General features: G+C 42.7%; 1 protein-coding gene across 3 annotated transcripts in view; it reads right to left on the reverse strand.

The window, feature by feature from the left end:
• Positions 1-27,986, reverse strand: part of LOC135107088 (microtubule-associated protein 4-like) — a 493,319-nt gene that overhangs the window by 425,088 nt on the left and 40,245 nt on the right. For all 3 annotated transcript variants that reach the window (XM_064016728.1, XM_064016741.1, XM_064016724.1), the window contains one exon: positions 12,359-12,459. The gene's annotated coding sequence lies outside the window, so the exon portion shown is untranslated. The remainder of the gene's footprint in view (positions 1-12,358; positions 12,460-27,986) is intronic.

Here is a 27,986-nt window from a genome sequence, read left to right on the forward strand (position 1 = left end):
CTTTCCTTATGATTCATGTAAATTTTGAGCTGCAAGATTGTTAAGTTAGTGGATTTGTTAAAAGAAATACACACACGCATGACAGTACACTTATTTTTAACTATCTGTAAGGACAAGATCAGATTGTTTTCTGGTCACTGAAGGACGGAAGGTTAAGAGAAACATTTTCTTCCTTATGATACCTGGAAATTCTGAGCTGCAGGAAAATGAAGTTAGTGGATTTATTAAAACACACACACACACACACACACACACACACACACACACACACACACACACACACACACACACACATGACAGTATACGTATAATGATCTCTAAGGTTATAGTGAATCTGATAATTACTGAAAACTGTATCCTGACAATTCGCAATTCTGATTTATTTTCACTAGTTATTAACCTCTCTCTCTCTCTCTCTCTCTCTCTCTCTCTCCCTCCTCTCTCTCTCCTCCCCTCCTCCTCCTCTCCCTCCCTCTCTCTCCTCTCCTCTCCCTCTTCTCTCTCTCTCTCTCTCTCTCTCTCTCTCTCTCTCTTTCTGCCGTTAGAGAATACGATGGTTTGCATTTTCCTGAATAAAATCATTCTCCTGCAGGCTGCCGGTTCAGCCACACCATTTTAGGCGGGTGCTGACTTCGCTATCCACTCCGCCCACCCCCCCCCCCACTCCACTCCGCTCCACTACATCCACCACACAGCAGCCACACACCCGCCACACACCTGCCACACATCCACATAAATGAATTACGTGGAAATAGTGACATCACGTCTCTCGCACAGGTTATTCTCTACTCTTTCCAGACTAATACTCATCAGAATGTTCTCTTCTCCCACAGCTCAGCAGAGCGGTATCCTGTCACCTGCAGCCAGCCACGCACTTAAGGCCAATGATCAGAAACCCTGGGATCCTTCACTTAAACCTTGGTAATCATTAGGCATCTCAGTGAATGGGGAATACGCGGTAATGAGAGGTGGGTCTTTCACAAGCTCTCCTTTGCTCACTTCTTTCTCATTAGCTGCCCACTCACGCGTGTCTCATTGATGCTTTTTGAACTGAATTGTTGCAAGGATGATTAACGTCATGTTGAAGTGGTTACACAGCTAAGTGGCTAACTGTCTGGGATATTGCTCGTGGCAGTGGTGACCTGGCTTGCGACTTCAAAGTGTTTCGCGATCAGGAAAATGTTGGGAACCACTGCCTTAATCTTTAACTGCCTGGCGGTCTGACTTTCTGACTAAATATCTTGCTGACAGTTAAGATGGCTGGTTGGCAATGGTTGGATGACTGGTTGACTGAATGACTGGGCCCATTGTCTGGGTGGTTGGCTGGCTCCTTCACTCCAGGTCTTCCATCTATCTGTCTGTCTGTCTCGCTGGCTGGCTGGCTGTCTGTTTAGCCGCCTCCCAGCCTACCTGTTTGCTCCCAGTCATGCTCAGTGTTTGACTTGCCTGCAGATTTTTTTTCTCTAGTATCATTAAAGCAGATGAGACTGCCTTGAATGCAAAAATGTATACTATTTAAAATATGAAGTGGTAATTAGTGCAATTTATCACCGCAAGAGCAAGCATCGCCGAGAGCGCCATCAGGAGAAACTATTCGCGTTCACAAAATTCCGATAAATATTCTGACTTGTATAAATATTCAACTCTTTAACTTCTAATGACTTTATTTCCACTTTTTTCTTTTCCTTCGTTACTATTGCGCTGCACATAAGGTACTGAGATACGTCCCTTTTTTCTTTATTTATTTATTTTTTTCCAGTGTATCGGCACAAACAGTGTTAGCGTTATCTAACGTAATCTAAGCAAACCCATTTGTAAACCTTACCCTTTCGATAAATTATAACGAAGTACAATAACTCCGAACGAAAAAAAAAAAAAATCAAGCAATAATTTTCACGAAATATACACTTGGTAATTGCAGAAAAAAAAAGTCAACTATTTAGACCCTCTAACTCTACACACACATCATTAAACTTAACGAGAAAACGTGTCCAGATAAATAAATGCATACTTTAGCCCAAAAAAACAGTAATAAAATACCTAACTAAATAAAGGGAAGCAAGCAGCGAGGCAGGGGGCCATCAGGCAAGGTATGGAGGGCGGCTCTCTCTCCGTCAGACTGGTAATGGTCTCTCCCTGCGGCCACACGACCCCTGCGTGACACACATATTTGAACAGACTTACCCTTTGTTGTGACTCGCTGTCTGTCACCTTTTTTCTTCCCCCTTCTCCTCTTCCTTCTCTTGCACAAGCTCATCTTCTTCCTCTCCTCCTCCTCCTTCTCTTCCTTTAATATTTCTTCCTCCTCCTCTTTCGCCTAGTCCTCGTCCTTGTCCTCGTTTTCTTCTTCCTCTTCCTCATCCTCCTCCTCCTCTAATACCACTTAGTCTTCATCCTTCTCTCTGCTCTTCCTCCTCCTCTTCTTCCACTACCACCTCTCTTCTTCATTCCTTCCATCATCCCTTCATCCTCTTCCTCCTACATTTCTTCCTCCTCCTTCTCATCCTTATCCTCCTCCTAATTCTGCATTTCTTCCTATAGTTTCATGTTCATCATCCTCCTCTTCCTCTTCCTATTTTTTTTTCTTTTCTCCATCTTATTCCTCCTCTTCCTGGTCTCCTCTCACCCTGCGATTCTTCCTTCTCTTCATATTCTTTCTTATACTCCTCCTATGCGTCTTCCTCATCTTCCCTTCTTCCTGCATCTCTTCTTCTTGCCCATCCTTACTCTCCTCCTCCTTCTCCTCCTCCTCTTGCTCCTCCTCCTCCTCTTGCTCCTCCTCCTCCTCCTCCCTCCCCCCCCCCCCACAAAACTTAAGCATCCCGTTACATGCCTCCAAAACAGAAATTGGTTTTTGGACTTTTCTGCAACTTTTGTTAAGGAAGCAACAGGTTTTTTTTTTCTTTGATCTCTCTCTCTCTCTCTCTCTCTCTCTCTCTCTCTCTCTCTCTCTCTCTCTCTCTCTCTCTCTCTCTCTCTCTCTCTCTCTCTCTCTCTCTTTTCTTTCGTCGTGTTCTTATTTCTTTCGATCTTTCTTGCAGGTGTACATTGTGTGGTGTCCTTGGCCTCTTGTGTTACTGCAAAGGAGAAACTTGGGCGAGTGATATTTCAAGGGATGTGGAATTCAACCTACTACCACCATCCTCCGCCGCCACCACCACGACTGCTTCCACTGCATTGCTCTTCCCAAAATATGCACGGGGATTTAAACCTCATTTAAATTCCTGGACTGGGTAAGTAAGAAGGATTTTTCTTTTTTTATGAGCTAAGATATTTCTAAGCACCTCTCTCCTACTCAAGAAAGTCGCGTGTGAGTGAAGGAGTGGTAAGAAATAGAGTGATGTGGTTGTAATATTAAGGTGAGTCTCATGCTTTTGATTAATGTGGTGGTGAATTATTTAAGAATAGCGTGTTTATTTGTCAGAAGAATGACTAATCTCTCTCTCTCTCTCTCTCTCTCTCTCTCTCTCTCTCTCTCTCTCTCTCTCTCTCTCTCTCTCTCTCTCTCTCTCTTGATAACTTGTATAGCTAGTTTATTACACACAGAAACAAAGAAACAGAACAAACACACCCGACACACACACACACACACACACACACACACACACACACACACACACACACACACACACACACACACACACACACACACACGAGGCATCAATCTTCATAAGTGTTACACATGTGGACGTCGTTGATGAATGGGACACACGCCGCTCTAGTTTGTGGGCGCCGTGACATTATTTTGAGGCGACAGTAATGACAACCACCCACGCATGCACCCACCCACTCACCCACCCACGCACGCCAACTAAACACGAACTGACGAAAAAGAAAAATAGAAAAGGGAAAAAAAAAAAATTCCCGTTCCTCATCTTTATATTGCCTCGTAAATTGATGCGGTGTTTGACGCACACTGCCAGCACAGGGTACCGTTGCAGTGGTCATGTCTCGCGGTCTTGTTGTCTTGTTGTCTTGCTGTTCACTATGGTGTTCAATGGCGGCTGTGGTCTTTAAAAGTCTGTGCCGCTAAAGTTTTCGTTTTTGTTCAGCTCGAGAGACGCTCTTTCTCGCACCTTTTGCATTGCCATTAGAAAAAGGACGGATAATTATTTTCGTCATAATAATTTTCCCCTAAGGTATAACGGTTGTATTTGTTTAGCTAATGAGAAACGAGACTGGCATTATAATGAAGTTCGTGGAAAACATTTCATTGTATAGGAAAAAAAAAAGTTAACTGACAACACAATGAAAAGTGGAAAATTCCTCTCTCTCTCTCTCTCTCTCTCTCTCTCTCTCTCTCTCTCTCTCTCTCTCTCTCTCTCTCTCTCTCTCTCTCTCTCTCTCTCTCTCTCTCTCTCTCTGTCTCTCGCCTCCACCTTTGCCTCGTTACTTGGTCATTACCGTGTTTTCGCTCCACACTCGCATCGTCCAACTAATCTGCATATATATTGACCTTTCAGCTTGTTTGCCTGCACTCCTTGTTGTCATCGATAGCAATACAAGGCGAGGCGTTTTCTCGCGTGTGTCTTCAATGCCGTGTCACTGTTTTTCGTCTTTTCCTTCGTGTTAGTATTCTTGTCAGAAGTTTATTTATCAGAGTTTATAAAGTATGTTAATATATTTCCTTTTTACGTGCGAGATGAACGCGTGGGTGAAGCTAAATGGACCACACACGGAAGGTGAAGAAATTAACAATATTTCCTTGCTTTTGACGAACCTAGTTGCCTGAGTTGCTGTTGCACTCATACTGCTCTTCTGAAAATGAAGTGCCGTCTCGCTCCTTGATTCACACGACGTAATTCCTCATGTTCTTGTTCCTTTGGGAAGAAGGAAAAAGCTGACAGAGCAACACGCCTTCCTGTGCTAAATATTTCACGATTTGAAATGGAATTTATACTTTTGCTCTCTCTCTCTCTCTCTCTCTCTCTCTCTCTCTCTCTCTCTCTCTCTCTCTCTCTCTCTCTCTCTCTCTCTCTCTCTCTCTCTCTCTCTCTCGTCCATGCAAGATTGACAGTAGTCGCAGTAATGTGGGTAATATTTTCCTGGTTGCGAAAAAAAAATCCCTCATGATCAGTGCAGCAAAGTTGGTATAGCAAGTACACTCGGGTTTAAATGAGTTCCCAACTTTTCTATGCGAGACAGACAGTTCTGCAGTCGGGTGAGCGGCGCGCCAGTCACTCTCTCCACGGAGAGCCTCACAAAACTTGACGGCGTGACCCAAGTTGAAATTCCTTCCGGAACCAAACCTTATCGAACCCAGTTTTTCTCCAACTTCGAGGTGACAAAAGTGACTTTACAGCGCCATTACCAACGCACCATTAGCAGTAATTCTGGAGAGGAATCTGCTTTGCCATGCGTGCGTATATGGTTGGTTGGCTGGCTGTGTCACGTGTGGAGGTGAGGCTGAGGCTGATTATCGTAACCCGAAGGCCGGCGCCACCTGGAAAAGATAACACAGTGGCCGCTATTCAGAAAGAAAATTTGCCTTGCGTTACTCGCCTGTACACGAGTGGCACGCCTGAACTATGACATTTGGAATCATATTTACTTGCTCCGTGGCGCATTACCGTTTTATTCCACGAACATTATGCTCAGTAATTACCGCACAGCCGCCAAGTCAGTACTTCACACGGAGGGAAAAAATACTGCATGAGCCTTCCGGCATCAGCTGGCTAACGCAGTGTAATGATTTAGCAGCGGCGAGGCGGCGGCGAGGCTCTGGTACTGAAAACACTGGCTAGATTTCGCTTCGTTTCCTATGAGAATATACACACGTAAGGCTGGTTATTGGGTGTCAACGTGGGAATGAGACCTGGTTGTGACTAGACTACAAGGTAAAAAGCATATGGTTCCTGTAAGTAACGTAGTGTGTGTATGTGTATATGTGTGTGTAGGTGGTGGGTGTGTGTTTGTATATGAACCTCAACTCCTTCACAATAACTGAAGCTCGAACTCGACTCATCTTTATACAAATTTCACTCACTCGTCCACACAATATCCCACCACTAAAAAGGAATTGCCGCGGCTACTTTTGTCACTCCGATTCCGCCATAAGACCTGCATTTTCTACAGTCCGTCCCATATAGCACTGAAACACGAGGCTCCGGAACTTCGTAACTGCAGGAGTCCGGAAAAAACGGGTTCCCTTAACAGGATATGGAGAATGCCTTAGAGCCTGATGACATCCGGGCAAACGTACGTGGGGACCTCTCTCTCTCTCTCTCTCTCTCTCTCTCTCTCTCTCTCTCTCTCTCTCTCTCTCTCTCTCTCTCTCTCTCTCTAAGTTGCAGAGAGAGAGAGAGAGAGAGAGAGAGAGAGAGAGAGAGAGAGAGAGAGAGAGAGAGAGAGAGAGAGAGAGAGAGAGAGAGAGATGAGATCATTTTCTTGTTTGTGTGACCTCCAAGTGCGCGGGGCTTTGATGCAAGAATACGTTTTTGATCTTGCTTCACAAAGGTTGAGGCTCCTCTCATAAAATTGGTCCTTAGAACGCACTGCTCAAGATAACGATGCGATGCTTGGCTCTCTCAAAGCACAGGAAGCGTCTGCCTGATCCCACTGATCTTGTGTCGAGTATTGTCTAAGTACGAGTATATGACACGTTTCACAGATTATCTTCTCTGTCACTCTTGATCTGATGATACTGTTTTTATTTATTTATTTATTTATTTATTTATTTATTTATTTTATTTATTTATTTCTCTCTCTCTCTCTCGATGTTAGGGACCGCGAGCGCTTTGAGGGGCGAAGAATCCTCAGGCGCACTGGTTCGAATCTTGGCCATGGTTCAAGGGAAAGGCATCCACTCGGGTTAATGGTTTCCAAATGTCAAATCCAAAGTCCTTCGTTAGGAAGCGTTAGGGGTGCAGTCACGTCGCAGCAGCCACGCAAAGGAGAACACGCTGCAGACAGTCGGTACAGGTGTTACGTAGGGGGAAACGGGCGCTCTCTCTTCTCTTCTTGGCTTCATTTCTATTTGGCGTCGCAGTGTGGCGTAGACGGGAAACGGGCGCTCTGTTTCCCCCTTGGGAGCTGCCACAGCTCCTTACATAACGTCGGAAACTCCGTGATTGGCCAGCACGCTGCTGCTCTCCTGACCAATCACCGTCCATGCCACTTCCGGTTTCTCCAAACTGCCTCCGCTAGCAGCTCATGCAGCATTGCCAATGCCTCTCTTCTCTACCCGGCGGCACAGTGCTACAAACGTCCACCCCCGTCGCAACAATATATATATATATATATATATATATATATATATATATATATATATATATATATATATATATATATATATATATATATATATATATATATATATATATATATATATATATATATATATATATATATATATATATATATATATATATATATATATATATATATATATATATATATACGAGTATATATATATATATTAAATTCCTTTAATTTTTGTTCTAAATTCTTACTGATCTCAAAAATGTATATAAAGTTTTACTTACGAATTCAAGAATACATATTAATTTATTGATAAGCCTTATCATTCCTTTAGGCTATTCTAAATCATTTTACATGATCGTTATTTCAATGATATTATCTTTTATTTTAATATAGGTTTCTTTACTTTTTGTCCCATGACAGTAGTGACGTAGAAATCTTGTTTATGTCACTAAAGCTGTAAAAACACACTAAAAAATCCGTACAGCTTCAACTAGAGCCTCTTGAATGTTGTGGAGGAGCGATGCAGAAGTGTTTCAGAATATACTAATTCCTAGTTGGGCGGTGACATCCCACGCACTCCACACAGAATGAGCGCGAGCGGAACTCCGGCTGCCGAGTGTCGCGTGTCCCTGACAGCTATTCACAGTTTTCAGACAACGAAATTCAGAGTGCCAAAAATTCCCTTCCGCGGAGAAAATAAAGTCAGAATAAAAATGTATAGTGTGGGGAGGCAGGGGTGAGGAGTGACGCTCCGCAATGATGGAGGAGGAGGAAGAGGAGGAGGAGGAGGAGGAGGAGGAGGAGGAGGGCACTGACAGAGGCGAGAGGGGGACGAGTGGATGAGAAGGAATAGAAGGATAAAAGGTATATAATAATGGCAATGATGATGATGATGATGATGACAATGATGGTGGTGGTGGTGGTGGTGGTGATGATAATAAAATAAAGAAATAATGACAAAAACGGGTGAAAAATGGGTGAAAAGAATAAACCACGAAAATAAGCATGCTTTGATTAAGAGAAGGAGGAGGAGGAGGAGGAGGAGGAGGAGGAGGAGGAGGAGGAGGAGGAGGAGGCGACGGCGTGACGGCTGCACTGGAAAGAAGCAGAAGCGGGAACGCATATGCTTATCCTCACAAAGTCAGAATCAAGTAAGTGAATTGACACAACACGAGTAGCAACAAATATCTGTTTTATTTCAGAAGCGTTCGCTCGTGTGTGTGTGTGTGTGTGTGTGTGTGTGTGTGTGTGTGTGTAAGTGTGTAGGTGTGGGTACGAAAGAAAATATTTGCAAGTACACATAAAAAAAGAACTAAAGGATATTTTTTGTCTTTTTCTAGGTTTTGAATATGTGTGTGTGTGTGGGGGGGGTACGAAAGTAAATATTTGCATGTACACATCAAAAAAATAACAAGTTTATTTTTTGTCTTTTCTATGTTTTGAATCAATCTAAGAGACTTTAATATAAGAATTAAGCATTTTTGGAGTTGTAAGCGATTAATGAAGCAGCAAATATCCATAAGTGAATAGATTCCTATCACCAGAATCACACTTGCATTTCCAGGAGGCAACAAATCACATTAGCACACTCATCACTCACTGTCAGTCACCATGCGCTATACTGGAGCCGCTTCACAATTATAGGAATGCATGCTTTTTATTTTTTATGTGGAGAAAATTGGTCAAAAAGCCGAGTTTTTTTTTTTTTTTTTTTTTCCTCCTCCCACACTAGTTTATACATTAATTTGCTACGTATTGTTGTGTTTGAATACTATTAATATTCTGTGCTGTACAATTATTACTGCCCGCTGGATGTACAGTGTTGTATTCAGTTCCCTTGTCACAAATTTCTGATTCATTTAAAGTTTTTGAATTTGAATTGATAAAATGCAAAACCTGACATGGAGTAATGCATTGAGATTTTTTTCCTCTTTTTTTCAACAGAAAGAGGAAAAAGTTACAAAGGAAAGGAAAACAAGGTAAAATGTAAACTCAGAATCTTGTCCCCTCTCCTCTCTTTCCTCCCATTTATATCCACGATGAGAAGAATCTAAAAGTACCTAAACATATGTCCTGCCTTCCCGTGCCTTAGCAAACACCTTCAGACACCTTCAACAAGACAGGTATGCCGGTATAAACTTTGTCTTTCAGAGGGAAGGCATTACTGTCACACTCCGTATCATTATTACCTGCTCGCTACCATCACTATCGCCTCACCAAGCCATTCCCAGTCTTTTCTTACCGTTATCACACGCGCCACAACCACCTGAGGTACCCGCCCGCTTCAGTGACAAGTAGCGGCAAGGTATCTGAATTTTTTGCCTCATAAATTACCTTCCCAGTGCAAGAGGCTTTTTCTGTCCATTTAACTCAACAAAACTGGGCGAAACTAAACACACTTCTCTTGCCTCGACAAACTCAACGCCCTCTATACCAGGTGTGTGTGTTCCTGTGCCTCCTCCTGCTACTGTACTCTTCAAGGCAAGTGGAAAATTTAACGGTGATCTTGCAAAGTTTATGTCTTGGCATAAATATCTACTTTTAGCCTACTTATGAACGTGTATGAAAAGAAATGTACAATGCCCGACTAGAAAATGAGAAGAGTGTATTTGTGTATGTTCCGAATGTTTTAAAACCACAAGTTATTTCAGTAACCATCAAGACTCGTCAAGTACCTTTCACGCGACTGGAGACCGAGACTATCATTGTAAGTGGCTACAGATCCGCCGCCATTGTTATTCTGTCAGTGTTACTAAACTGAGTCGAATAGCATCGTTAGTCCCTCAACACCTGGAGAGTCTGCCTTGCTTCTATTATCATCGTTATTCTGTTCATCTTACTAAATTGAGTGGAGCAGCATCACTGTTCCTTCCACCACTCACTAAGAAGGCGAGTCTGACTTGCTTCTATTACCATTGTTATTCTGTTCATCTTACTAAATTGACAAGAGCAGCATCATTCCTTCTACCAACTCACTGAGAATCACTGGAGAATCACCTTGCTTCTGCTATCATTGTTACTTTGTTCACCTTAGTAAACTGAGCAGAGCAGGAACATTATTTTCCCCACCATTTCACTGAGTACCCTGGGGCGTCTTCCTTATTCAGTTCTTACCCTTTCATACAAACTGAACTCCTTCTGAGAGGCAAAATCAAGACCTGAGGACTCCTCGCGACCTTAAGTGACCCTCTTCTCATTGAGATTCCTCCAGTGTTCGCATTTTTTGGGGAGCGACATTTAGCGAGCTTTTGCCTCATTTTTGTTTTTCTTAATGCTCCGCTGACCTCCTTTCATTATGTGTGTGTGTGTGTGTGTGTGTGTGTGTGTGTGTGTGTGTGTGTGTGTGTGTGTGTGTGTGTGTGTGTGTGTGTGTGTGTGTGTGTGTGTGTGTGTGTGTGTGTGTGTGTGTGTGTGTGTGTGTGTGTGTGTTTAAAGATAGATGGATAGATCAATAGTTGTTAGAATAGGCGTTCAGTCTTCTGCGCCTTCTTCAGTCATAACCATTGCAAGCATGTCTTCTTTCACTCCATCCATAAATCTCTTCTTCGGCCCTCCTCTCTTTCCACTGCCGGGTAGATCCATCTTTAGCGTCCTTCTCCCTACGTGCACCTCATTGCTCTTCTTGAGACGCCCTCACCACTTCACTTTTATGATTACTTAAACGCACAGCCCCTCAACAATCACGTAATCTCTCTATTCCCAGTGCAAAGAACCTGTGCTCACCAACCAGTCTCTTGCAATGTGCTGACTTGTATCCTTGAGCAGCCACGTCTTTGTTACATTCATACGTCAAGATCTTGTTCCCGTTTCTGTAATCTTCAAGTTACGATAAAGGATAATATTGGTCGTGTCTTGAACCTTGCTGCAGTTCACTCAAGCTCCCTCCGCCTCGTATCTCTTGTCTTCGTGTTCTCCTGTTCTTTCTTTCCTCGTCTTTATGTGGTATTCGCGTGTCGTGTTTCGGTAACCCGTGTGGCTATTTTTGGCACTCTCTCCCTCGTCCGCTGCTTCTCAGGTGGCTAATTTTAGTGCATTGCCTTAGTTAACACCAATTTAACATCGCCTGACATCAGATGCTCTCGCCAAAAGCAAACACAACGCCCTGAAATTTGGACTTGATTCAATTTTCGTCTCTGCAGTTTTACATTTTCTTTTCTCCTAAAGATTTAAGTTTGCGTCACAACTCAGCAGGCGGGGTCGCTAGGGTCGTTAATGCAACAATACCTCGCAGTCCCCGGTAAAGAAGGAGGTCATGATTACACACACACACACACACACACACACACACACATACACACACACACACACACACACATTCACTGACAAATAGGCAAAAACCAACAAAACGCAAACATACGCACAAAACCGAATTGCGTAAATTATACAATCATTAAACACGACGCAGTTTCAATTACTGGGGCGTGATTAACTCAAACCACCAGAGAAATGACACCTAAATTTGGCAGGAGGTGCGGGAATCGACCCACGCGGTGTTAAATGCCGGGCCGCCACTCCACTAAGGGCGCGCGCACTGCCTCACTTTTCAAGATAAATGTCGACAGCTTTGTAATTAACCTCTACAAACGACCTGTGCCTGTTTCCCGCGGGGCCTCGCTTTCCTGAAGACTTGAAGACCTGAAGACGTTCTCTCTACCTTCCGAACATTACCTGACGCACATCCTCTCCCTCTTGAATGCATTACGGAAGTGATAAGAAGATAAGAAATGAGATGGTTAGGTCACGTAGTAAGAGATGACCAGGAAACCAGTTGAGATGAGAAGATCGAGACGAAAACTGAGAGTGAGATAGAGGGACGGAATTGTGGTAGAACTGAAAAGGATGGGAGTCACAGAGGAAGATACAAAGGACAGAAACATGGCGCTAACCAACCCTTCTCACTCTAGGGAAACAGAGAAAGGAGAAAAAGAAGAAGCGGTAGGAAGATGCAAGGAACTGAAACAACAGGAGGAGACTTGTACATGGCGCTAACCAACCCTTCTCACTCAAGGGAAACAGCGAATGGAAAAGAAAAGACCCTCTCCCCTCTCTCTCTCTCTCTCTAGGCTACAAAAACCGTATGGCTCTATCCAGTCCACGATCTCTAACCAGTCAGTCCATCGTCTAAACTAAAGATTCGAGCCGTAATGCGTCTTACCTCTCGTTATGCCGGCTGGGAGTGGCGAAAGGGCAACGGTGGGAATCCTTTATCACCTCCCTCCATTTCCGCCCGTGTTCCCTCGAGATTCTACCATAAACCTGTAGGGAAGGAGGAAAAGACCTTGGTAATGAGGGAAGGTACGAGTCTCTCTCTCTCTCTCTCTCTCTCTCTCTCTCTCTCTCTCTCTCTCTCTCTCTCTCTCTCTCTCTCTCTCTCTCTGCTATTCATCACTTCTTAATGTGCTTAATGGAAGAAAATTTCCTGAATACCTAAAAAGTAATCTGACTTCCACAGCCTTGCTAAGCCAAAATGTTCATCAGTCACTCCCTACACACCTTAACTCCATGATTCTATGCCTCACTTTCTCTATTAATGGGGGTATTTCTCTATTTTTCATGCATACCTAAGTAGTCTGAATTCATCCTCGTTCTTGCCACACCAAAATGCCTGTGATTCACTTCCTACATATCTTAACTCTATGACTTTTGCTATATCACCTCCTCTATTAATGGAGATATTTTAGAGGTGATATCGTGAATTTTGGATAAAGATTCTTGGCTTCGGTTCTCCTCGTCCATCGGGGCAAAGACGGTGCCTCCTAACGAAGAACTCTGGACATGGCATTTGGGAACTGCTACCCTTCCTACCTTGCCACCGTGGCCAGGATTCGAACTGGACCCCCAAAGTCTGCGGTCCCACTGTACCACGGCGGCCACGGATGTGTGAGTTTAAGCTTTATCTATACACAATTCACCCGAAATAATTACTTGTTAGTGAATGCTGCCTACGGAATATAAGAGAAGAATAGTAATGATAATGTCGTCCATTCATGTGTGTGTGTGTGTGTGTGTGTGTGTAGTCACCAGTCAATGTCACAGGAGGGATTCAAGCCAAACTACCTTATGTGGATCTTCTATACCATCTCTCTCTCTCTCTCTCTCTCTCTCTCTCTCTCTCTCTCTCTCTCTCTCTCTCTCTCTCTCTCTCTCTCTCTCTCTCTCACCAACCGGGGCCTGAGCTACTTTCCAGTGTTATCAGAACGACCGTTAGGGAGAGCCAGGCCATTAAGGTCACAAGTCTTCCCAGGGTTTTATATGGTCGCAGTTTTCATGATCATTACTCCAGACAGGATAATATGTAAGCTAAATGTCCCTTTTCACCTTCCTCTCCTCCTCCTTCTTCTCCTCTTCCTCAGTCAGCCTCGTTCTATTCATCTGCACTCCTTTGTGGGGGAAAGGTATGATGGAGGAAAAGGCCTATGTTTCTTTGGCTCTTCTTGGTATTGTCAATTTTTTTCTCTCTCTCTCTTTCTCTCTCTCTTCTTCTGTTCAGTGATGGTGTGTGTTTTTTTTTTTATGTTTGTTTATGTGTGTGTGTGTGTGTGTGTGTGTGTGTGTGTGTGTGTGTGTGTGTGTGTGTGTGTGTGTGTGTGTGTGTGTGTGTGTGTGTGTGTGTGTGTGTGTGTGTGTTTCCAAGGCATTGTTCTCTTCATAAAACTCACCACCTTCTGATCTTCAAAGTTTCTGTCTTTCATCTGTTCATGTTGTGTTGTTTTATTTTATTTTTTTCGTACTTTCGTCCTCAAGTTTCATACTCGTACATCTCTCTCTCTCTCTCTCTCTCTCTCTCTCTCTCTCTCTCTCTCTCTCTCTCTCTCTCTCTCTCTCTCTCTCTCTCTCTCTCTCTGGGATGGAAAAATAAACAAAGATGAAAGGCATGAAGTGAGTGTTGTAATGGAAGGCATCGTCAGAACTTTCAATAAATTGGACGTTTACTTGAGTTTTCATCCCAATGAGAAAGGACATGGGCAGGACAACACTTCCAGTATGCATACAAGATTGAAATTAAATAGTATGGATATGTGAATGGTTTTAAAAGAATATTAGACCAATTCATGGATGGGAATGGTAGAGATAAGTGGATATATTTTACACTGGGACTGTCACGTGTAGGTCCGATATCTTCTCGTAACTTCCTATATTCTCTTATGAACTAAAAGCAGATTCAGTTCAAAATCATATGATAACAGAAGATTAGGCGGATTTATCGATGGGAATGGGTGGAAATATGTAGGTGTGTTCCATATAGGGAGTGCCACGTGTAGGTCTGATGGCGTCTTGCAGGGAAACCAAGACACAGCATACTATATATTTCCCACAATTTACCTCCGTTTGATGACGTTGGGTATGATCACTGTGCAATCTATTCCCGTGATTTTCCTTTCTTTGGACAGACGTTGCTAATAATAACAGCAATAACAAGTGTGCTCTCTGTAATGGCACCAGTGAGTCATTATTAAAACTACTGCCAGTTATGGGAATGGCGCTCGTAACACTTATAACAGTAATGATGGTCAAAGAAACAAAGACACGGAGAGTGATACTAATAATGTTACTGATTGAGGTGATGACTGTTGTAGTAAAGGTGGTGGTGGTGGTGGTAGTAGTGGTGGTGGTGGTGGTGGTGGTGGTGGTGGTGGTGGTGGTGGTGGTGGTGGTGGTGATGATGATAATGATGGTGAGTAAGGACACTGGCATTATTCATCCTTCATATTAGATAACCTATTTCTTTTTAACATGGACGCAGAAGGTATGATTAAAAAAAAAAAAAAGAGCTAAATTTGCTTAAGCCTAAAAAAAAATGAGTTTATTTCATGAAATTGCATACTGCGCTTTCAGAATTCCGCCTGCGTTAAATATTAGCGTGATCAGACCACCAGAAAATTTCATTTTGCGTAAAAAAAAAATAACGGCAAATTTCACAGTATGTAACAAAAAAATCCAAATAACGACGACAAAATATGCGCCACAAAGGAAAATGTTAACAATGGATGGAGAACGTAACGCGTTGCCACCACGAACAACCTTGAGAGAGAGAGAGAGAGAGAGAGAGAGAGAGAGAGAGAGAGAGAGAGAGAGAGAGAGAGAGAGAGAGAGAGAGTGTGTGTGTGTGTGTGTGTTTTGACTGGTAAATAGGGGCAGGTGGGAAACAAGATATCCAGGCATCTCCAAATTGACAGTTATATCAATACACAAGGCCATACAAACAGATATAGAGGTGTACCAAGAGTTGTCATGTATCCTCAGACATGGAAAAAATTTTAAAAAAATCACGTAACTTAACTAAACCGAGCGCAGCGTAACCTAACCTAACCTTCTAACCGCAGCGATACACACACAAGTAGACAGACACACAGACAGCCACACATACACATACTAACAGAGACAAACGGAATTATGCAAGTCTGCTTTTGGCCTAAATTGTGATGCAGATACACTAGCAGTACACACACACACACACACACACACACACACACACACACACACACACACACACACACAGACCAATTGTTGTGTCCTCATTTTGCGGAGAATGCAACGTAATTAAAAACTATTTAGTGTTCGGCGATTAAGTAAGATTTCCTCCTTGTACAATAAATCACGTGTTCTCAGTATAGCGCTCTTATTGGGAGAAATTAATTACACACACTAAAACACACACACACACACACACACACACATATCGTTTCCTCCACATTACCTTTCTTCCTGACTGATATCTCACCTCAGCTTATTCTCTCATTCCAACTTCTTTCTGCCCACCTCCTTCACATCCTCCCCACACACACACACACACACACACACACACACACACACATACAACGCGCTACGCCATGTACGAGTATAGTTTTTTCGTGTGTGTGTGTGTGTGTGTGTGTGTGTGTGTGTCATAGTCATTCTTAAATATACTCTTTTTATATCTCCATGAAAAGTACCATTATTAGTTTACCTGAAAGATTAAAACCAGTGATAATAAATGCAGTGACGTAGCTCCTCATATTACAAAGGCATTTTTTTCCCCAACTATAACAGCGTTTGAAAAATTATAAAACACACACAAACAAATAAATAAATAAACTAATAAAATCACAAAACTCCTCATCTCACAAAGGTATTTCTTTTCCAACAATAGCGTTTGCAAGATTAACAAAAAAAGAACACACATTCAAGTTGAGCCAGGCAGCGAAACACCAATAATAAGCTGGGCGCCGCCTGACTTAATTAGCCATTCGCTAAAACCGATAATGCAACATGGCTGTTTGATTTCAATTACTGGCCAGATTTAGCAACATATCATCTGGGCTTTAGTTTAATTTTTACTTTCACAAATGGAGTCAAGTCAAGTCTGGTGCCAGAAAATATAATCAACACGAAAAGAAAAAAAAAATAAAAGCTAAATGACGCTTTAAAAAATGCAGGAACTGAAGAATTTGCAAAAAAAAAACAAAATACGGCCAAGGCAATTTTCTCAATGAAAAAAAAGTTATTTTCTCCTCGCTGACCGTGACTTAAATAACACACAAGAACGTACAGTTAACCTGAGGCGACGTGAATACAAGGAGCAACAAAATTATTAAAAAAAAAAAAATCTATTTTCGCCTCGCCGACCGTGACTTGAATAACACTGAAGAACGTGGACTGAACCACAGGCGACGTGAATAAAAGGAAGGACGGGGATGATTACACACCAAATTACGGCTTGACTTATACACCAGAGCATTACAAGTGCCAGAATAAGTAGCGGCGTTATGATGCGGCGAAAGAAATGGCGGGAGAATGTCGTGAGGTGAATCATCCACACTGACAGCAGTAAGAACCTTAAGAGACGACAAGGAAAGACCAGGAACTCCGCGGTGAAGTGTAACACTCCACTTAAAGGACGGAAAGTAATGATATGAATGGGCCTTTGACTCGAGTTTCCACCTAAGTGATCAATGGAATAGTGTTTTCATGTAAATTCTGTTGAATGTATACACACACATACACACACACACACACACACACACACACACACACACACACACACACTCTCTCTCTCTCTCTCTCTCTCTCTCTCTCTCTCTCTCTCTCTCTCTCTCTCTCTCTCTCTCTCTCTCTCTCTCTCTCTCTGTAGATCCGCACACACACACACACACACACACACACACACACACACACACACACACACACACACACACACACACCTTTCTAATTACGTTTCACTGCCGAAATTATCTTCACTTTGTCTGTGTCTATGTGTGTCTGTGTGTCTGTGTGTGTGTGTGTGTGTGTGTGTCTACCTACCTGAGTGCGTGACCTAAGAATCCTGTAGTGCTGTGCGACAAAGGAGCTAAGTCCTTTGCAACATGTTCAACCGCCTTAAATTATTAACGATGGGCTCAAAACCAGTCACGGAGGACAAAGGGAGCGTCAGAGGAAAAGTTCAGTGACCTCTTCCCTCCCAACACAGACTGCAATGTGAGAATATTCTCGATAGAAGCTCTTCGTCTCTCCACTCTTGTGCTTCCCGTATGAGAACATAAAGAATATTAGGAGACATAGGAAGCTGCAGAAAGCCAATATATCTACAAGTGGCAGTCAGTCCCTGTATAAAGCACGCCTGCCTATTTCCACCTCACATAAGAACATACTGTAAGCAGATCACTTCAATTACGTTTCTTCAAGACTAGACAGCACAAGCAGCGAGACCAGTGTTTTTTTCCTTGACTGGTGCAGATCTAAACCTTTAAAGTCAAGTATTTATAGTGATGTGCTTTGCCTGCTGTTATATTTTGCATAGTCGGCATAAGTCTAATTTAAACACAGATTCACTCACAGATTCAAGCGATTTCGTGTTACTGAACCGCGTTATTGCAGAGAAAACAACCTTTTCTTTTTTTTTTCAGTGTCACTATTCGCAATCCATCGAGTGAATGTGTTCTTGATGCTAAATCTGGCTGGAGCATGAAACTGCCTCTTAACTAATTCATTCCAGCACGGCGCAATCCGAGAGCTAGAAGTATGAATGGCCGGAGAGACACGTAGGTTTTTTATAACTTTATTTTTATCGCTGTTACTTCTCTCCATCAAGAATATCAGCATGAGCATTACGGCAGTGCACTGTATGTAGTATTTCATGTCATTCCAGAAACTATGATGGGATTCGCGATTCTGTTAGTGATAATATCGACTCTTTTATGCAACTACGCCATAAGTTCTCTTTTTTTTCTAACAGATTTGTATTTCTATTTCATTTATTTACTTTTTTAACACCTTCCTATAAATCACCCGCTGAACATTATTTTCCCTGCCTGATATAGTGTTCAAAGTGCGCTAACGTGTTTTTAAGCACTAAGATACTCAATTTAATGTGACTTGCACCGTTGTAAATGCTTTCGAAATGAATCGCAAACTGCAGACACACAAATGCTACAATATGTCACGTGTATGTTCATTATCATTCCTCGTCTGTAATGTTACTGGATAAGAAGTTCAAGGGTAGCACCAGATAGCAACATTTGAGAGCTGTCACGCTTCATAATACGAAATGCACTTTTTAAGAGTATCTTTGTCCAAGGGCAAATAAAAATATAAGAGAAAAAAGGCCCACTGAAGATCCCCGTCCAAAAAAAGGCATAGCAGAGACCTGTCACGCTTCATATTACGAAATTCATTCACTTTTTATGTAATAGGGTCTCCAGATAAAGAGGAAAAAGAATATAGGAAAGAAAACGTCCCACTAAAGCGACCAGTACCTACAGAGAAGAGATCGAAAGCACATCTAACATTACCAGAAATGTCTTGAAATCTTCCCTCGCCGCACTAACAGACAGCGACACAAGTAGGACGCTCCACCCAAAGACATGATAACATTTTACTGCGGGTTAGGAGCCCCACCCACAGCCTGCAGTGCACCCCTACCTCGAGGCTCGGCGAAAATGCTTGCAATAATCAGTGGTGGGGCGAGCGATCCCGTGTAGGAAGCGCCGCACCTGGGTTCAACACGGGAACCTCTCGTGTACATTCTCCCACCAGAAACGAAGACTTGCCTATTGTATTCAGGCGCTGCACTTTCGGCGAGGGAAAAAGAAAAACTGGAATATTCTTTTTTTTCCGGCTATACCGTCTCTCTCTCTCTCTCTCTCTCTCTCTCTCTCTCTCTCTCTCTCTCTCTCTCTCTCTCTCTCTCTCTCTCTCTCTGTAACCCCGCTCCTCCTCCCCCACCCCCGCACACACGCGCGTCAGAACAATGGATAATCATCAAGGGATCGGCTTCAGAGGCAACAGGGCTCATGGCTGCCACTGAGAGCTTATTACTTCTTACTCAAATGCATTCATCGTAAAGGGAACGCGCCTGTGTCTCACCGCAACTGCCTACATCTCCTTGCTAACGCTATTCATGCCGCTGTCTCAATTATACCTGGCGTGGGGATTAAGAGGGAAAATAACTAATCTGTCTTATAATCAGTCAAGTGTTAAGGTTGTCCGGACAAAAGACTTAATGCATCTGTCTGAGGAGAAATATAGTCACTTCCACGGGTCTCTTATTTTCTCTCTTCTTTCGGCTGTTCGTGTCAAGGATCGCCACAGAGGATCAACCTAATCTTTTAACCTTTTCCTCAGTCATACCCATTACAGGCACGTATTTAGCTGCAACCTATAAACACTCTCTCTCTCTCTCTCTCTCTCTCTCTCTCTCTCTCTCTCTCTCTCTCTCTCTCTCTCTGCTAGATCCATCTCCAGCATCCTCCTTCCCATACACTCATCTCTCCTTCTTAACACAACCACTCCACCTCAGTCCACCTCAGTGTCGCCTCTCCACGTACTAGCATTGCAGCGATCACAAAGGAAGGAATCCATTTCGAAACACAGCATTGATTGGCCTGTAAGAAACGTTTCCAATACCTTGCGTGAGGTGAAGAAATGAACACGACACCGCGAAGCCCAAAGAGGATCTATCGAGTGTCGTGAAGCACCAGTGTATTGTGGCTTTAGTCGTGAGGGGAGTTTATTTCCTTATTTATGCATTTTCTTTGTCCTCCATAAACAAGGTCAGACATTTATTGGATTTGGTGTCAATTTGGCTAACAATTTTAGTAGTGGCTGTGCCGGTTGCTCGTATCTTTTAAGCTTGAGAGAGAGAGAGAGAGGAGAGAGAGAGAGAGAGAGGGAGAGAGAGAGAGAGGGAGAGAGAGAGAGAGAGAGAGAGAGGAGAGAGAGAGGAGAGAGAGGAGAGAGAGGAGAGAGGACTGTTTCCATATACCACACATAATAGAAATCCCTGATATTTACATGTTTTTATTATTTTTTTCACGACAATTTTCAATTTTTCAATGACAAAGTATGTATAGTATCTTATCATTCATTCCAGCTTGAGTTGTGAGGCTTCGGGCGAACGCAAGGACGGGCAATGAATCAGCGTCTCTCTCTCTCTCTCTCTCTCTCTCTCTCTCTCTCTCTCCTCTCTCTCTCTCTCTCTCTCTCTCTCTCTCTCTCTCTCTCGTGCGGCTTGCTGAGTTATTGGCTTAATTTTTGGTGGGGGCCTGAGCAGATTAATTAATATAGCTATCAATAACCAGAAAGTTATCTCGCTATTTATGCAATCAGGGCTGAGTGGCACAAATTATTACCGCGGATTAGGGGCAGAAGGAACAGAAGGAGGAGGAGGAGGAGGAGGAGGAGGAAGAGGAGGAGGAGGAGGAGGAGGAGGAGGAGGAGGAAAGTAACCACAGGAACACAAAGGATGAACAAACAACGCATGCAAAGTTAGCAACACAATATCAAGTTTAATAAAAGTTTCCCTTCCCTCGCAAACCTTACTCTTCTCTGTGTTGTTATGGAAAAAGTCTCTCTCTCTCTCTCTCTCTCTCTCTCTCTCTCTCTCTCTCTCTCTCTCTCTCTCTGACAGTGTGTTTTTCAAAATGCTCGCGTCAACTATTCTTTTGCCACGGTGGGTATTGTTAAAGGAAGGAAAAGAAGCAGCGAATAAAAATCTCTGTATATCCACAAAGTCACTCGTTTCAGAACCCCACGCTCTCCCCCACAAGCCTTGGCCTTCGTTACACACACCCTCTCTCTCTCTCTCTCTCTCTCTCTCTCTCTCTCTCTCTCTCTCTCTCTCTCTCTCTCTCTCTCTCTCTCTCTCTCTCTCTCTCTCTCGACATGTAAAGTTTGGAGCACTCAAGCAAGCGGGAAAAGAAAATCCACGGACGTGAAAATTCTCTAAGGGCACCAAGCACTGATGAAAATTAGACAATTACAACTAAACGGCAGAGAGACGCTGGCACAACACACTCCATGGCTTATATCACGTGCTAAATGTATCGTTAAATATAAGCTAACGAAATTACGTATTGCCTAGTTTGCACTAATTCAGCACAGCCTGGCTCGAGGTTCCGGATAAGTTTTATAGTAAAGGAATTAGGTTTCAAGACATTTCTCCTCGTTATTCTGGATATTCTCTTTGGACAGCTCTTTTTTTTTTTCTTTTTCTTTCTTTTTTTTTTTTTTTTTTGACTTGGCATCTTCAGTGGGCCTCTTTTTTTTTCCGCCGTCTATGGTTGCCCTTTGCCAGAAACCCTCTTAGAGCAGAAAAAATACACTGCAAGGAGATATTCATGGTATGCATTTATCATATCAAAGCGGAAACACATACACATAACAAGCAACTTTTTTTTTTTTTCTTTTTTTTCTTTTTTTTTTTTTTTTTACTCTCTCGAACGCTTCACTATCCTGGGTGGCGGTTCCCTTCCTCACACCAACCCGACGGGACACACACAATCGTGACCCGTTCCTTAGACTAGACCAGCTAACTTATAAATGTGGCTTCACTTGGACCCGGTAACCTTAAGCGGCGATTGTGGCACAGGGTTGTCACGGGAATCTGCCATGCATATTCAAACTGAGAGCTTTTGGTGTAATCCACTTGTTTGTAGGTTTCCTGGGAAGCATAACTCTGGAATACAAAGGTGATGCGTCCAGCCTTCAGTACCTAACGTCATCACGCCACATTTATTCCTCAGAACTTATTATATATGTACGTAGGAGAGGCTGTCTGATGTTATTTGCGTTAACATGAACACCATAACTCTGGAAGGAAAGCCATTAAGTTTTGCATTCCATTCCTACGGTGAGCATACGACAAATATTCAAAATGTACACCGATTGAAAGCATAAGAGAAAGCTCACTGGTGTCTGGTGTTACAAATTGCGTTTATCTTAGTAGCATAACTCTGGTGGAAAAAAAAAATAATAATAATTTAACCTTTCATCACTAAGAAGACCATACGAGAAACCTACAGAACTATACGAGTGAAAGCATAAGAGAACGGTCACTGAACCCTGCCATTACTACGCTCGCTTACTACACAAGTACTACCTCCAAAACAGGCGATTTTATCATCAATTCAGTACGCAGGCGAAGGATTCAAGCGCAACTGTGGCAGCTAAAACCGAGGCGAACTGTCCGATAAGGCAAGACCGGTCGACCGCATTCTTTTCCGCAATTCCAGTGTTCTAAATCTATCACGGCATGTTAAAAAGGGCTGAGAAATCCTCCGGTCTGGCCCAGCAGCACTCCCCTGAGCTGGGAACCCGGATTACTGTGGGAGAGAACCATTGTTACAGCAGGTGGTGGCGGTGTAAGCTGGCTGTCACTTGAGACCCAATTTACTACAACCTTTTAGGGAGAGAGAGAGAGAGAGAGAGAGAGAGAGAGAGAGAGAGAGAGAGAGAGAGAGAGAGAGAGAGAGAGAGAGAGGAGAGAGAGAGAGAGAGAGAGAGAGAGAGAGAGAGGACATATAGACAGGCACAGGGAGAAAAGGTCTAGTTTATGGAAGTGTTATTGGCAGGCAGGCAGACAGACAAACAAATGGACTTACACAAACACAATGACACACACACACACACACACACACACACCACACACACACACACACACACACACACACACACACACACACACACACACACACACTGCATTCTGTTACAGGGTACTACATTAATATTTTCCACAGCTGAAGTTGAAAGTTAAAAAATGAAGAGTGGCAAGAAGGCCATAAATATTACGAAATTATGAGAGAGAGAGAGAGAGAGAGAGAGAGAGAGAGAGAGAGAGAGAGAGAGAGAGAGAGAGAGAGAGAGAGAGAGAGAGAGAAAGGGGGGGGGAGAAGGAGGGCAGGCAGAGACAAACAGACAGACAGACAGACAGACAGCAACAGGGAAGAGTAACCTTGCACACGCTCGTTGGAAAAGAAATTGACACAGTGGTTGAAAAATGCTGAAAACTGTTATTTTCTCAGTGACTTCGGAAAAATATATTCCCATCTTCAAACAGCAGAAAATTATTCCACCGTAAAACAGAAGGTCTTGCTCCCACGTCTGCCGTGAGAGAGGTAAGAGAGGAAGGGATCTGACCAATGAGAGAGAAGTATAGTAAAATTCTTTCTACGTGGGGTGCTGTGATCATTGCATTACCATGTCATAGTAAAGACACAAAAAAAAATACGTACGAAAAAATGAGAAGCACAGTAAAATTCTTTGTGCATACATCTACTATGAGAGGTAAGGAAGGAAGAGAAGTGGACAATGAGAAATAAACACAGTAAAATTCCTTGTGCGCCGGCGTGTTGTGGTAACATTAGGATGTTACAGAAAAGCCACACAGAACAAACTAGATAACAAGAGAATGAGAAGCAGGGTAATAATTCTTTGTATATCTGAAGATTGTGAGGATTCAGTTTCAATATTTTATAGAAAAACATCTACCACATTCTTACACGCCTCAGAAAATATACCAAAAAATTCAAGGAAATTTTTTTATAATGAACACTAAGAAAAAAACAACTTCAAAAACAATAAGTAACATTGCTCGTAGAGACTCAAAATTATGTATTACAAGCAATTTAACTAAGAATTCATCGTCATTCCGGTCTAGTTTGTGTTCTACTTTCAGCAGGGATTCCCATGTTCATAATTCAGATCTGTATCTAGAACTGTGTAAGATAAACACGCTTTTCCCTTGATAATGCGATTCATATCTCTGGAATTATCCCTAATGTCTATAATAAACTGTGATGTTAATTGGAGGCGTTAGTTGCTGTTATTAATCATATTTTTATTTCTCCTCAGGCACTTGTGTAAGAAACTTCGTATTATATTTTATTTTTCAGAGCACCACTGCCGTTGTAACTCACTTAATATATTTCCTCATGTGTCGCAGGTATACTTTTCCTTTCCTTTCCCTCCTTTGTTTAGAGCGCCTTCGTATAAAATGTAAGTTGTTACCGCCGTTACTCTGCTACCTCTCATACTCCTTCAATGGCCGCTGTCGTTACGAAGTTAAATTAACGAGCCAACTTTCACACCAACAATAACTTCACTCCCGTCTTCCTCGCCGTACCTCCGTTCCGCCTCCTTTCCTTTCCCCTTTCGCTCTCACCCTCAACACGAACAAAATTCTGAGCTCATTAAAGCAACAAACAAGTTTAAGGCATTTTTCCCTGTCTTTTACCCTGAGACGCCTACCCCCCGCCTGCTAAACTCGCCTCCATGACTATTACACCGAGCCACTCTCCCAATTGCCACGTCTGCTGAAGTGTTTCTATCTGCATGCATTCCTGTGTGATATTTACCTCACTGCCTCGCACGTGCTGACTGGCGGCAGACAAGCACTGGGTAAGAATATTAGATCAATATTCTTGACAGTACGACACAGTTATTTATTTAATTCCCACCGTGAAACACATACACCCGATGTTTTCATGCTAACCGTTCTTCTGATCTTGCTAACTGTATGCCTCCCCTCCTCAAAGTATCTATTCTGCCACACTCACTTCCACTGTGTCTGGCGTTTACTGTCAGTCTAAAATCCTGTGATCGCTTTGAAATCTATCACTTGTCAGGTTTTGCACGCAGGATGTCAGCAGATCAAAAGACTGAAGGTGGAGGGAAAATGACAAAAATTGTGGATAAAAGACTTCTTCTTCGTCTTCTTGATGTTGCAATGTGCTCTGTGAAATCATCGTGCAGGAAGTGATGGAGAAATATTATTCTCTTATGAGTACAAAAGAAAGGGAATGCCACACAATGATACAATTTTCTCTCATGGAAGATAATATGAGAGGGCAAAAAGAGACTATTTTGCATGTGGACAGTTCCTTTGATTGCAGTTATTTGTCAGCGTGATGCGTGCAGAGCAGTAGAAAAGTAGTGTAGGTAACAGAACAGTTTTGTACAAATACAACAAAATCTCTTTCTATTCAAGTGTTGCAGCAAGGAAAAAGTATTTCGCCTTTCGAGAGTTGCTTTGAGTTGTCAATGTAACACGCAGGCAACACACCAGGGAGCAGGAAAGCAGTCACGGTATTAGGATAGTTTGTACACGTGCAATACAAGCTCGTTCTATTTAAGCGTTGCAGCAAGAAGGGGAGGAACACGTGCCTTTGATTACGGTCGAGGAAACATGGTGTATGTACAGCTCTACCCCAGTGAGTCAGGCTTAAAAATACATCCACTCGTATTCCAATTAGTTTGAACAGTGAATGAAAAAGAACGCCTGCTCTTAATTATAACCTCATTACTGTGTTCCATTAATTTTGAAAGACGTGACCGAGACAATTAACATGATGTGAATAATGAAGTAATATTGAGAGGATCGTTCCAGCGTTACTTCCTTATCATAGGGATAGAGGAGGGAGTGTTTGGTACTTACAATATGACTGCCGTGATTAACAATACAGTGACTACCATAAGCATTACTAAAACAAATTCTGATCTGGGAGAAGAGAGGTCATTTCAAGGTTACTCTCCTGTTATGGGGAGTGTGGAACTTACAATATGACTAACTGCCGTGATTAACAATACAGTGACTACCATAAGCATTACTAAAAAATATAAATCAGCAAGCATTCTTAAACATATTTCAAAGTCCCTTCCTTGTTATGGAGATGCAGGAACGAATGTTTGGCACTTGCAATATGACTAACAGCTGTAATCAGTAATACGATGACTACCATAAACATTACCAAAATCAATTCTGAATCGGAAAAGCCTTCTTAAACACACACACACACACACACACACACACACACACACACACACACACACACACACAGGACTGAGACACAATGAAATGACTGCAGGTAACTTGACCCCTACTTGACTTAAAGACAACACTCGTGCCTTCTTCCCTTGCCAAGCACCTTCACCTCTCTAACACTTTGCATTATTGTCTCTTTTCATTAGCTAGCACTCACTGGGGAGCAAGAGAAGGACGAGGAAGAGAAGAACGAGGAGGAGGAGAAGGAGAAAGAGGAGGAGGAAGAGGAAGAGGAACGAACATCTGCGTGTATCTCAGATTATGATTCCGTTAAATTATTCTCTCTCTCTCTCTCTCTCTCTCTCTCTCTCTCTCTCTCTCTCTCTCTCTCTCTCTCTCTCTCTCTCTCTCTCTCACCATCCCGCCACTCCTCTCCTGGCCAGATCACATGCAAGATAAAAAACGTTCAAGGCTGGTTGGCTCACGAGTAAGGCAAGTCAGTGAGCTACATACCCTGCCTCAGCTTGGCACACACACAGGAGGTGACAGTGGTGGTGATGGTGATTAGGTAGCGGTGCGGTGTTTGTGTTGTCATGATGATGAAGGTAATACTAATAATGGTGATGATGATGAGTGTTTTTTTTTTTTAATGATAATGCGTTTTGAGTCCTTTTTTGTCAGTCTATATTAAGTTTATAAGTACATAAGAATGAAGGAAAGCCTACAAGAAGCCACTAGGTCTACACGTGGCAGTTCCTGTACAACATATGCGCACCTACTTCCACCAGTCATCCCCTTCCATAACGAGAACAGAAAGCTTTGTCGTAACGCAATTTCCAAGAAGATAGAAACAAGTGGAAAATCCCCAAGAAAAAGCCTATTTAGAGTTTAAAATTACCACGATCATTTATCACAGTGCATTTGACGTCCCACAAAGAGAAGCCCTGAGCTCTGCAAGGCATAAGAATACTCCTGGACTTAGTGTAGATTTGCACTCATGTGGTGAGCGGTAATCCCTGCAGGAAGGCCAGTGTTTAAGAGGCGGTGCAGTGTGAAATAGCGGCTCGGGGATCGTACACTTAAGCAAAATTAGGTGTACAAAGGGCGGGGGCTTTGCGGGGCTTGTAAAAATGAAGTGGCCCGTTGTTAAGGTGAATAAATAAATAAAAAGGTTAGTTGTGTATTTGTAGGAGCAGTTACCGGTATTTCGTTTTGTAATAATGAGCCTGACCTAATGTGAGAGAGAGAGAGAGAGAGAGAGAGAGAGAGAGAGAGAGAGAGAGAGAGAGAGAGAGAGAGAGAGAGAGAGAGAGAGAATATCTTTCCATCTGTGTATGTATTTATGTATCTGTCTGTCTGTCTATCCAGCCTGTGCTTATCTGTCAGTCTGTCTGTTTCATATCACCCCCCCCTTCTCTCTCTCTCTCTCTCTCTCTCTCTCTCTCTCCTCTCTCTCTCTCTCTCTCTCTCTCTCTCTCTCTCGTTAAGGTAATTATTGCAAAACAAACTATGCATTCTACTCGTGCTAATGAGTGTGCAGTTTTCCCGCTTCACGTCGACTAGTCAAAGTTGCTGTACCCACACTTCGCATTTCACTCGCCTTGAAAAAAAAACTGTCAGGTAATATACTACTTTTTTTATTATTATTCTTTTTTTCTTTAAGTCGTTTTGAACCTTAACTTTTGAAACTAAGATTTTTTTTTTCTTTTTTCTTTTGTTTCCTGAGAATGAAAGGCGTATTGTGCTTTTTCCTCAGAACTCTTTCCCT

Source organism: Scylla paramamosain, chromosome 14 (genome assembly GCF_035594125.1).
Source record: "Scylla paramamosain isolate STU-SP2022 chromosome 14, ASM3559412v1, whole genome shotgun sequence".
Taxonomy (NCBI): domain Eukaryota; kingdom Metazoa; phylum Arthropoda; class Malacostraca; order Decapoda; family Portunidae; genus Scylla; species Scylla paramamosain.